The following is a 12,151-nucleotide window of genomic DNA, read 5'->3' as shown; positions in this document are numbered from 1 at the left end:
TCTGCGGAGACCCGAGACCCCCGTCCACTGGGGAGGCTGGCCAGCTGTCACAGAGCATTTCGGGAACCGTAGTCCAGCTGGGAGTCAGTGTCGCCTTGCATGCTGGGATGTGTAGTCCTGGTCGCGGTGCGTGCTGGGAGCTGGCTTTGTCTTGGGAGGCTCTCGGGAGAGGCCGTTGTTTCTCTGCTGCTCTTGCGCGCTTTCTCCAGCTACAGCGTTGTTTTGTTTGCGTGCTTGTTCGGTATCCGCTTCTATTATTGTCTTGATTACGCCACAGCTGGTGAATTATGAATTAGAAGAAGAAATTTGCGTTTCAACTTCTAGTAACAATCCTAGAATTTGTGTTAAATGCTCTTGTATTCACCAGCGGCAGGACATTGTTTTGTGGAATAAAATATCAGCGTTTTCGTTTTACTTTTTATAAGCGAATTTTAGGTGTGGCGTAATTTGCAAAGCTATCTGTGGTACCACTTTCTGCTTAATTTTGCTCCATCTGACTTGAACAGACATTATTCTGCCCTGCCACTCCCAAGCCAAAATGATAAGTTTTGCTTTTCGCTTGGTCTGAAACAGCTTTTGTTTCTTTCCCTGAAAAGCTATATCCCTGTTACTTATTTTTTATTAGAAGGTGAGCATTAAAAATGGGGGGAGGGGGGAGTGGCAGTTTGCTGCTATTATCGAATCTTTTATACCTTTCGGTGTCTTTTTAAGTTTGCTTTTTGCCGACTCTCAGATACATAAAGATATATGAAATAGGTAGAAATTTAGACCTGAAGTTAGAAAAATTAAGAGTAAGGCAGTCTAGGGGAGCGGGGAGGATATATGTAATCTTACACCCATTCACCTTCTTGTTTGGCAGAAACCAATGCAGCGTTGTAAAGCAATTATCCTCCAATTAAAAAAAAAAAAGGCAACAACAGTGTGGCGGTCCTCTAGAGACAAGACTGGAAGGCCAAGTTTACCTTACAAATAAAGTCAATTGTACCCGTTGGCTCAGACAAGCTAGATAATGTTACATGCTTCAGTTAACTCACCTTCAAGGTGGGAAGAATTTAATAAAAGTGATTGTATTCATAAATTTGAAAGTACAGTTAGCTATATTTATTTTTTGTTATTTTTTGTTTTGCCTCCCCTACCCCCTGCTTTTTTTTTTCTGCATATCAAAACCTTATATTGAAATCCGTGGGGACTTTCTTGGCTGTCCAATAGTTAAAGACCCCTCTTCCACTGCAGGGGGCACGGGTTCTATCCCTGATCAGGGAACTAAGATCCCTCTTGCCACATGTCATGGCCCCCCAAAAATTTTTTTTCCCTGGAATCATAGCACTTTTGAACAGAAATAGAACTTTGAGATTTTTTTTTCTTGGTCTGCTTCCCACATTTATATGAGGAAACTGTTGTGCAGAAAGGAGAAAGGAACAGTTCTCGGTCTTTGGAGCCAGAAGAATTTGGATCAGGTTCAAATCCTGGGCAATACTGATATGCTTTATAATATAGCTTACAATACCACCAGGCCTCCTGAAGGTAGACTTTATGGGCATGAATCCTGGCCATATATATTTCTCAGTAATTGCCAGCTCTGTGACCTTGAGATAATTACTAAGCCTTCCTGTGCCCGGCCCTACAGGATATGTGTAATGATTAAAAGGACATGTTAAGCACTAAACATACGTCATTATTGCTTGGTTTTCATTTAATATTCTTCATATTCTCCCTTGGGCTTCAGTTCAATATGGGTAAAATGGACATATACCTATCTTTTTGGGAGTTTGGAAGGGTTAGATATAAATAAAGCATCTAGTTTGGTAGTAGATATTCAGTTGTTGTTGCTTAGCAGCTACGTCTTATCTAACAATTTTGTAGCCTCCCAGGCTCCTCTATCATGGGGTTTCCCAGGTAAGAATATTGGGGTGGGCTGTCTTTTCCTTCTCCAGAGGATCTTCCCAACCCTTTTCTTCTGCACTGACAGATGGATTCTTTACCATTGAGCCGCCAGGGAAGCTCAGATATTCAGAAAGTTGTTGTAGTAGTAATGAGGCTGCTGCTAAGTCGCTTCAGTCGTGTCTGACTCTGTGTGACCCCATAGACGGCAGCCCACCAGGCGCCCCCTTCCCTGGGATTCTCCAGGCAAGAACACTGGGGTGGATTGCCATTTCCTTCTCCAATGCCTGAAAGTGAAAAGTGAAGGTGAAGTCGTTCAGTCGTGTCCGACTGGTAGCAACCCTATGGACTGCAGCCTTACCAGACTCATCCGTCTATGGGCTTTCCTAGTCAAGAGTACTGTAGTGGCTTGCCATTGCTTTCTCTCTGTATTAGTAATACTATTCAAGAAAAGCAAGTGCCAGAACTTTGAGCTCAACTCATACTGTTGATGCTGAGTTGTACATTTGTATAGCCCTCTTGTATTTAATCAGCCCACTTATTTATTTATTGAAACAGGTGAATGAGTGGGGGCCATATGAACCATCATATGTATTATCTAATGATGCATTTATGACATGCTTGAAATCCTTATCATTTTTATTACCTTACTGTATTTTATTTATTTTGATTTATTATGTTTTTTATATATATACAATTTCTCACACTTTTTATTATAGTGTGAGAAATTTTAGAATGAAACCAAATAAAAGTAATCCCAACAGATTGCTGTCATTGTGGATCCAGAGGTAAACAAGGAATGAAGGTGACTTTATCCTAAGTCTGCTGGTGGCTGCCACTGCAGTTACTGGGTTTTTTCCCCCATATGTGTCTTAAAGAACAAAGAGGGTTTTCAAACCTGGAAACAGAAACAGCTCCCAAAGAGGAACAATGATGAGGACTTCCTTGGCAGTCCAATGGATAAGACTCAGCACTTCCAATGCAGGGGGCATGGATTCTATGGCTGGTCAGGGGACTAGGATATCACATGTTATGCCACATGGCAAAAAAAAAAAAAAAAGATAAAACAAAAATTCAAACATTAAGAAAAGAAAAGCCCAAATCAAAATGTCAAAAGATAATGTGCAGTAGATGTAAAGGGCTGTGACAGACTTCCTTGAAAGGAAGGAAGAGATGAGCAAAGAGTGGATATATAGACAGAATAATATACATGAAAGTGCTCATGACTTTCAGCTTTTGATGTGAGCCAGTACATTGTGGTCTCCTCTGTATTCAGCAAGCTGCCGAGTGCTAGAGGTTACAGAAGAAGTATCAAAGTTGTTCTAAATCAGGGTGCCTTTGGTAAAGCTTCTCTGTAATGTCAGTACCTGAAATCTTGTCCATTTCAGTCTCTTTCAGTATCTGCTTTCTAAAGGGTTTATTTTTTTTCCTTCTCATACATTAACTTGAACTTTGTTCTTTAAAAATTAATTGGTACTCATAGATTCTATTTTGTCTTGTTTTTAAGTCCATCCTAAAGGAGATCAGTCCTGGGTGTGCATTGGAAGGACTGTTGTTGAAGCTGAAACTCCAATACTTTGGCCACCTGATGCGAAGAGCTGACTCATTTGAAAAGACCCTGATGCTGGGAAAGATTGAAGGCAAGAGGAGAAGGGGAAGACAGAGAATGAGATGGTTGGATGGTATCACCGACTCAATGGACATGAGTTTGGGTAAACTCCGGAAGTTGGTGATGGACAGGGAGGTCTGGCGTGCTGCAGTCCATGGGGTCTCAAAGAGTCGGACACGACTGAGCGACTGAACTGAACTGAACTAAGTCATGTTAGATCACCTAAAAATAGAAATACATGGAAAAATTCTGAAGAAAACCAAGACTATATGGGTTTTTTTTCTTCTAACCTACAAAGGATCATCATATTTTATAACAAATGTGGTGAAGCTAAAACTTAAATCATGGGATAATGCTCATATCTGTCCCTCTAAGCTCTCTGAGACCCGGTTTCCCTGGAGCACACGAGGCCTTTCACATGACCTGGAAGCTTCTGTGCTTGTCTAGTCTATAGAAATCTCTTCCTCAGGTTCCTGGCTAGGCCAGCTTCTTATCACTCTTCAAGGCTCAGTATAAATCTCATCTCCCACAGAAGTTTCTGAATGCCAACCTATAAGCACATCACCCTTCCCCAAGGAATACCCAGTGTTTGTTTAGTTATTAAGGTGAACTTGGCACCAGAGGGTAGTCACTATTTGGCTTGAGCCAATCAGCACATTCATTCCTCTCAACCATAGTCATTGGTTCAAGGGTAAACATGTGACCTACTCAGCCCAACCAGGTGACTCTCAGTACCATCACTTAGAAAGTAGAGATGGGGGAACTTCCCTGGTGGTCCAGTGGCTAAGACTTCATACTCCCAGTGCAGGGGGCTGGGGTTTGATACCTGTTTGGGGACCTGGATTCTGCATGCCAAAAATAAGAGTGTGCATGCCACAACCAAAGATTCTACATGCTGCAACCAAGACCCAGCACAGCCAAATAATTTTTAAAGGAGAAAGATAGTAGGGATGGGAGCCTTACCTCTCTGCCCTATCCATCTTTGTGCCCTCCACCTCCTCCTGTTTCCTCCAGGCATGATCTTGTGAGGTTATGATGTCACAGTGATGTTACCATCCTCAAAAGGAAGCTGCAGTGTGGAGTTGGATAGACATTGGAACCAGGGGTCTAAGCCCACCTCAAAACCCACCCCACCTCTGCTTTGAGTTCCATGAACCATACATTTCCTTACAGTTTAAGTCAGTTTGAATTGGGAGTTTGTTACCTGCTGACAGGCTTCTCTGGTGGCTCAGATGGTAAAGAATCCACCTGCAATGTAGGAGACCCAGGTTCAATCCCTGGATCAGGAAGATCCCCTGGAGAAGAGAATGGCAACCCACTCCAGTATTCTTGCATGAAGAATCCCATGGACAGAGGAGCCTGGTGGGCTACAGTCCATGGGGTTGCAAAGAATCGGACATGAATGAGCAACTAACACTTTATCTGCTGACAAAAATATCCTAATCTCTGTAAGGGAGGGCTTCCTTGGCTCTATTATCTGAAGTGTCTCCTGCTTACCCAGTTATCCTCTTGTTAATCCATTTATTTCCTTTCCAGTGTGTACCACAAGCTGCAAATATCTTATTTATTTATTCATTAACTAATTTTTTTCTTTTTCAATTGTATGGCTCAGAAAGTCATGACCTTGTTTCTCTTATAAACTTATTAGGGAAAAGGGATATGTATCAGTTTTCCTGTAACACAGGCTTTTTTCACCTGTTGACGTATTAGACCAGATAATTCTTGGGTGTGTGTGTGTGGGGGGGGAGTGTCCTGTGCATTATAGGATGTTTAGGAGCATCCTAGGCCTCTACCCACTAGATACTAGTAGTAGCAACTCTCCACCCCACCCTACCCCAGACTGTCCCTGATTAAGACCCACAGCTGTAAGATTTTATTTAAGCTTCATTGGTTCAAAAAGGACATAGTCATTTTTAAAAAATATTTATTTGTTTTATTTGGCTGACCTGGTCTTAGTTGCAGCATGCAGGAGCTGGTCTAGTTGTGGCATGCAAACTGTTAGCTGCAGTGTGTGGAACTGAGTTGCCTGATCTAGTTCCCTGACCCCAGGGATCAAACCTGGGCCCCTGGGAAGCACAGAGGTTTAGCCCCTGGACCACCAGGGAAATCCCCAAAAGGCATAGCCTCAGGACATGTTTTTGAGAGAAAACAAAGCAATGTTTGATTTCTGAACCACAGAGACTAAGAGATGGGAAGAATGATGACCTCATTATGAATGAAACAGGCAACGTCAGCTTGTATTTGGTTCAGTAGATGAGGAGGGGTAGGCTGCCCCCCATTTAGCTACAGGACATGCTGGTTGTTGTGAAAATGTGACCTGTCCACTCCAAGGTGTTCATTTTGACTGCAATTGAGAAGTATTTTCGTGATTATAAATTATTTCCCTCAGGCAAGTATGTATAACTCACCACCTTTCCTTTCCTTAGTTTTTCCTTGCTCTTGAAGTAATAATTTGAATGCTTGCACACTTGCTGAAAATTATTAAATAATCATTTCTGATTACCTTAACCATTCTGCTTTACTAGAAAAAAAGAAAGAAATTTAGCGTTTGAATAACCAGGATCATTGCGGCCTTACATTCTCATTTTTCACCCTGAAAACTAAATTCACATGCCATAAATAGATCCCTTTTTCTCTTTTCTTTGTTTCTTCAACACGTGGGAGGAAAAGCAAAGGAAGAAAGAGGCGCCTGTGTCTGCTGTGTTCTGAACTGTAATGGGGTCAAGTCTTAAATATGAGTCATTTTAGTACAGACTGTTTGGATTTGCCTTGTTGAAAGGAAGCACCTTCCTTTCAACAAGGAAATAACCACCAAAATGTTGGTGGTGTTTTTTTTTTCTTTGAATCAGATAAATTCTGAAACCAGGATATTTCTGTGCTCCAGAGATGTTAGCATTTATGATGGATGCCATCGGTGGATGGCACGTTAAGTTCTTGAACCCAAGGGTGTATTCAGTTCCTCCCGATGAATTAACAATCCACTCAGGAGGGTGGGAGTGGTAAAGTGAATAGCATTTTTCAGAATTTGTTTTTATCAGTCATGTCGGGCTATTCTTACCTCGTTTGTACCACATGAAATGAAATCCCACCTTCAAGACACTTTGGAAGAGCTGGCCACCTGATGGCAAAGTGAAATCTTGGCAAGAATGGATAAAATCACTAACAGTCAGTTGTCTCATGGTGGACAACTAGAAAAGTGTGGAAGAGAGAACTAAGGGTCATGCAAATTAAAATTACTTTGTGTGCTGTGCTTTGTCACTCAGTCCAGGGGATCTTCCCAACCCAGGGATTGAACCCAGGTCTCCCAAATTGTAGGCAGATTCTTTACCAGATGAGCTACCAGGGAAGTCCTTTAATTCCCTTTTAATTACAAAGCATAAAAAGCAAAAAGGGTATTTCTTACAATGCCAGTGTTTGTTTAGTTATTAACAACTAAACCCTGGCACCAGAGGGTGGTTACTGTTTGGCTTGAGTCAATCAGCACATTCATTCTCCTTGACCATAGTCATTGGTCAAGAACACCAGGCTTCCCTGTCCTTCACTATCTCCTGGAGTTTGCTCAAACTCATGTCCATTGAGTTGGTGATGCTATCTAACCATTTCATCGTCTGTCATCCCCTTTTCCTCCTGCCCTCGATCTTTCCCAGCATCAGAGTCTTTTCCAGTGAGTCGGCTCTTCGCATCAGGTGACCAAAGTATTGGAGTTTCAGCTTCAGCATCAGTCCTTCCAATGAATATTCAGGGTTGATTTCCTTTAGGATTGGCTGGTTTGATCTCCTTGCTGTCCAAGTGACTCTTGAGAGTCTTCTCCAACACCGCAGTTTGAAAGCATCAATTCTTCGGCACTCAGGCTTCTTTATAATCCAGCTCTCACATCCATACATGACAACTGGAAAAACCATAGCTTTGACTGGATGGACCTTTGTCAGCAAAGTAATGTCTCTATTTTTTAATATGCTGTCTAGGTTGATCATAGCTTTTCTTCCAAGGAGCAAGCATCTTTTAATTTCATGGCTGCAGTCACTGTCTGCATTGATTTTGGAGCCCAAGAAAACAAAGTCTGTCATGGTTTCCATTTTTTCCCCATCCATTTACCATGAAGTGATGGGAGCGGATGCCATGGTCTTAGTTTTTTTGAATGTTGAGTTTTAAGCCAGCTTTTTCACCCTCTTCTTCCATCCTCATCAAGAGGCTCTTTAGAATGATGAGGCACTCCAAAATTATTGCACCTTCCTTCTGGCTGCCTTCTCCATCAGCAAGCGCAAGGTTTAAGGTATGTTCAGGGGAGCAAATGCTTCCAAAAAAAAAACAGTATTGCTCTTAGGAATCTGGTATTGCTGACTAAGGACCCTGAAACCAGCTATTTAAATTGTGAAATGTTAAGTGTGTTATTCCTGAGGCAGTTTGTAAATTGCTATTTTTTTTTCTTTTCTTTTTCTTCTTCTTTTCTGGGGGGAGCCTCACCACAAGGCTTGCAGAATCTTGACTCCCCGACCAAGCACTGACCCTGGCAGTGGAAGCACCACCTCCTAACCTAGATTGCTGGGGAATTCCCTGTAAACTGTTATTTTTCATTAAACAAAAAATAAGGACACTCCACAAATACATTATCGCACTTTATTTTATGCTAGCAAAATGTCTCCTCTGAGGAGTTCACCATTTATCAACTCTTTTCATTTTTTGATGGTATAAATTCTTCCCCTTTGTCAATTAAAGACACTCGTCATCCAGCTCTACAAGGATTCAGTCATTAACCACTGCAGTTGCTGACCTTCAGTACATCTTGAAAGTTCAGGATAGAGATCAGGATGAAGCCCTCTGTGCTCTGGGAGAACTGGCAGAACAGGCCTTACGCACAGATATTTTTCAGGAGAAAATTTCATGAACCCAATTTCTTGCATCTTCTCATACTTAGAAAAGCACTAAAATCATTAAGGTATCTGTGCCTAGTGACTAGCAGTAACCTTTTATCTACCAAGATATGTGCTTAGTTGCACGTCCCCCTTCTTGAAAATCACATGAAACAGAGCAGGACCCTACGGTTCTCCCCACCCTTCCCATGTCTTCAGCCTGCCTTTTGTGTGTAGATAAACTTTAGCCAAAGAATAACTTTAATCAGAGAAGTGAGAAAATGCAAAAAAAAAAAAAAAAAAGGAAAACATTCCAACAAGATTAAATAATAAGAGTTTAGTCATTAAGCATAGTCAAGCACTTTCATCCCTCCTAAGGGCTACAGATAATATTCTGAGCCATGTCCTGTGAACTTTCTTATGGATACTGAAACCCCCATCAGGCAGAGAAATTAACTACATGATGACAAGACTGTGGACATGACATAGCTGCCACTATTCTGAGAGCCGGCCTCAAAGAGATGGGAGCAAACCGACCCCGGAACTAAAGGCTAACTGTACTTAAAACAGGATGCTGCTGCTCAGGCCACCGATGACTAATTTCAAAATGACTGTCAGAGCTGACTGTGCTGTTTCTGCATGCAGCCACCTCCCTCCAACTATAAAAGTTCTTGCCCGGATTGTCTATGGGAAGGATCAGCCTTTGTACAGGAGTCCGTGGACTCCACTGGTGACAGGCCTCTAAACTAAAGCAAACTTTCCTTTCCACCAGCCAGGCCTCTTTATTGGCTTTTGAGCTGTGAGTAGCCGGCTCCCCACTTTTGGTAACATGCTAAACTCCCCGCCTTTTACCCATTGGGAGCCGTTCCTCAGAGCCCTCTGAGAGGCTGGCTCCTGGGCCTATATCGTCCTCAGGAAGCCCCCAAATAAAACTGAAACTCATAGCTCTCAGGTTGTGCGTTTTTATTTCCGTGGACACCTTTGTCTCTGAAGGGAGGAGACAGAGTCAGCCCAAGGCAAAAAGGAAAGTCTGTCTGTAGCTCCTGACTCCTGCTTTTCTAAACCTCTCTCCAGCCTCCTCACCTACTATGGGTTGTATCTCCTAACTGTCCCAGAATGTAGGTCCCTGACCACCTGTGCCAAGGTTCTCAAGCCCCGTATACATGTCCTGTTCCTGTCTGATTTTTTCTTGGCCTTACAAGGGCTTGAGGGGCCGAACCGGCAAAAGGCAACCCCCGTCCCATCTTACAGCATCAGCTATTAAAAAAAGTGCCCCCTTTCTCCTAGAACAAACCACAGCAGACCGTTTCCCCCGCCTCCAGCCCTACACCAGCTTTGTTTTGTCTTCCAATGGTGAGGTCACCTCCTGAGGAGAAGTAAGACCAATCTCGGCTTATTACCACTGGGGCAGAGATGAAAGAAAGGATGTTTTTGTTTCTCGAGAGTAAAGAAGCCCCAGCCTTACTGTTGTGACCTATGACATGTCCTTGAGGATGGTGTTTGTCCTTGAACAGAATCAGAACTTTTCCTTGGGCAGAGTAAAGTGTGTCTATGAGTAAGGAAATGAGGGGATGCTTGGCTGCGAAGTGGGGAGAGGGGACTCCAATACTGAGGAGTCCTGGGCTATTTCCAAGAAGCGTTCCATGTACCTTGTTGACTTTTTTTTCTTCTTTTTTTAAATTTTATTTTTAATTGGAGGACAATTACTTTACCCTTGTTGACTTTTTTCAATAAGATTGGGGCTCCGGGACATTCATCACAATGCAATAAAACTGATCTGGTCAGACCTTTGTGCTTTAAATATGTCTTTACAAGTTACATAATGAAAATGCCTGCTAGTATGTAATCTGACGTGTTTTCTCCTAACTAGTTGACTCTGCACTGTTAGCTTCACCTACAGTGGACAAATACCTTCCTCCTGTAAGGCCTTCACTTCCACTTTGGACTAGAGATGTGGGGATGAAAGACCTGAGACCTTCCTGCTCTCAGGAAGCTAAAGCAGAAGAAGCTCTTAGAACAAGGTCCAGAGTCTGGTCAGCTGGGCTATGAATTCAGTGTTACGGTGAGGCATTTCAAGAAAATACCCTAGGCCCTGTGTCTAAGGTCTTTCTTTGAGATTGGAATGAAAACTGAGCTTTTCCAGTCCTGTGGCCACTGCTGAGTTTTCCAAATTTGCTGGCATATTGAGTGCAGCATTTTCACAGCATCATCTTTTAGGATTTGAATAGCTCAGCTGGAATTCCATCACCTCCACTAGCTTTGTTCGCAGTGATGCTTCTTAAGGCCCACTTGACTTCACATTCCAGGATGTCTGGCTCTAGGTGAGTGATCACACCATCGTGATTATCTGGGTCATGAAGATCTTTTTTGTATAGCTCTTCTGTGTATTCTTGCCACCTCTTCTTAATATCTTCTGCTTCTGTTAGGTCCTTACCATTTCTGTCCTTTATTGTGCCCATCTTTGCATGAAATGTCCCCTAGGTATCTCTAATTTTCTTGAAGAGATCTCTAGTCTTTCCCATTCTATTGTTTTCCTGTATTTCTTTGCATTGATCACTGAGGAAGGCTTTCTTATCTCTCCTTGCTATTCTTTGGAACTCTGCATTCAGATGGGTATATCTTTCCTTTTCTCCTTTGCCTTTCACTTCTCTTCTTTTCTCAGCTATTTGTAAGGCCTCCTCAGACAACCATTTTGCCTTTTTGCATTTCTAAGGTCAGATGAATCTGGGGTAAGAGCTGGCATTTACAGCCTCTCGTGGGCAAATTACTTAATCTCTGTGAAATCGTACCTGAAATGTGGCTAGGAAACCTACCACACTGTGGTTGTGTGGAGACCAATTAAGTAATACAACACAAGCAAAGTGCCTGCCAGCAAAGGGAGCCCGCTGAACGGCAGCTGTGGTTGTTATTGCCTTAATGACCTAATCTCCTGTCACCTAAGACACATCCTCGCTTCCTGCCTCTCAGAATCCTGCCCCAGCACAGCATGCAACAACATGTAGTTTCCCTACCCTCATCTTTCACACGGAGAAGGCAATGGCACCCCACTCCAGCACTCTTGCCTGGAAAATCCCATGGACGGAGGAGCCTGGTGGGCCGCAGTCCATGGGGTAGCTTAAGAGTTGGACAAGACTCAGCGACTTCACTTTCACTTTTCACTTTCATGCATTGGAGAAGGAAATGGCAACCCACTCCAGTGTTCTTGCCTGGAGAATCCCAGGGACAGGGGATCCTCGTGGGCTGCTGTCTATGGGGTTGCACAGAGTCGGACATGACTGAAGCGACTTAGCAACAGCAGCAGCAGCAGCAGCAGCATCTTTCACAGGGTGCCGCCTCTGTGGCATTGCTGCCTAGACAATCAACTGTCAGGGATTTGTGCGCAAGGTACTGCCTCTGGGGATGAGGAGAGAGACCACACACCACAAGGCCAAGCAACCCAGTCCTCCTGCACATCATGGGAGAGGATCCAAGACTGGCAAAAAGCCCCCCACATCACAATAGGGTTCTTACAATTTTAACAAATAAGCAAACGTTCAAATTTCAAATTTTATTTTGCCTTGTGGTATACAAACCTGCTCATTTCTTCCTGACAACAGTTATAACAAACAGCAGTAAAATGAGCCTGAAATGGATATGAACTCATTTTGCTGGAAATAGGCGATGACCTGGTCCCATGTTTGATTTGCCAGCCTTGGGACCTCTCCAAACACGTGGTGTGAAGACGAGGTATTAGTCCAGTTGCCTTGAAGGTCAGGTCAGCGAGCACAGAGGAAGAGGGTGCAGTTGAAGGGATCAGATGCTCCACAGGTTA

Source organism: Bos javanicus, chromosome 12 (genome assembly GCF_032452875.1).
Source record: "Bos javanicus breed banteng chromosome 12, ARS-OSU_banteng_1.0, whole genome shotgun sequence".
NCBI lineage: Eukaryota > Metazoa > Chordata > Mammalia > Artiodactyla > Bovidae > Bos > Bos javanicus.
This window is presented reverse-complemented; position numbering follows the sequence as displayed.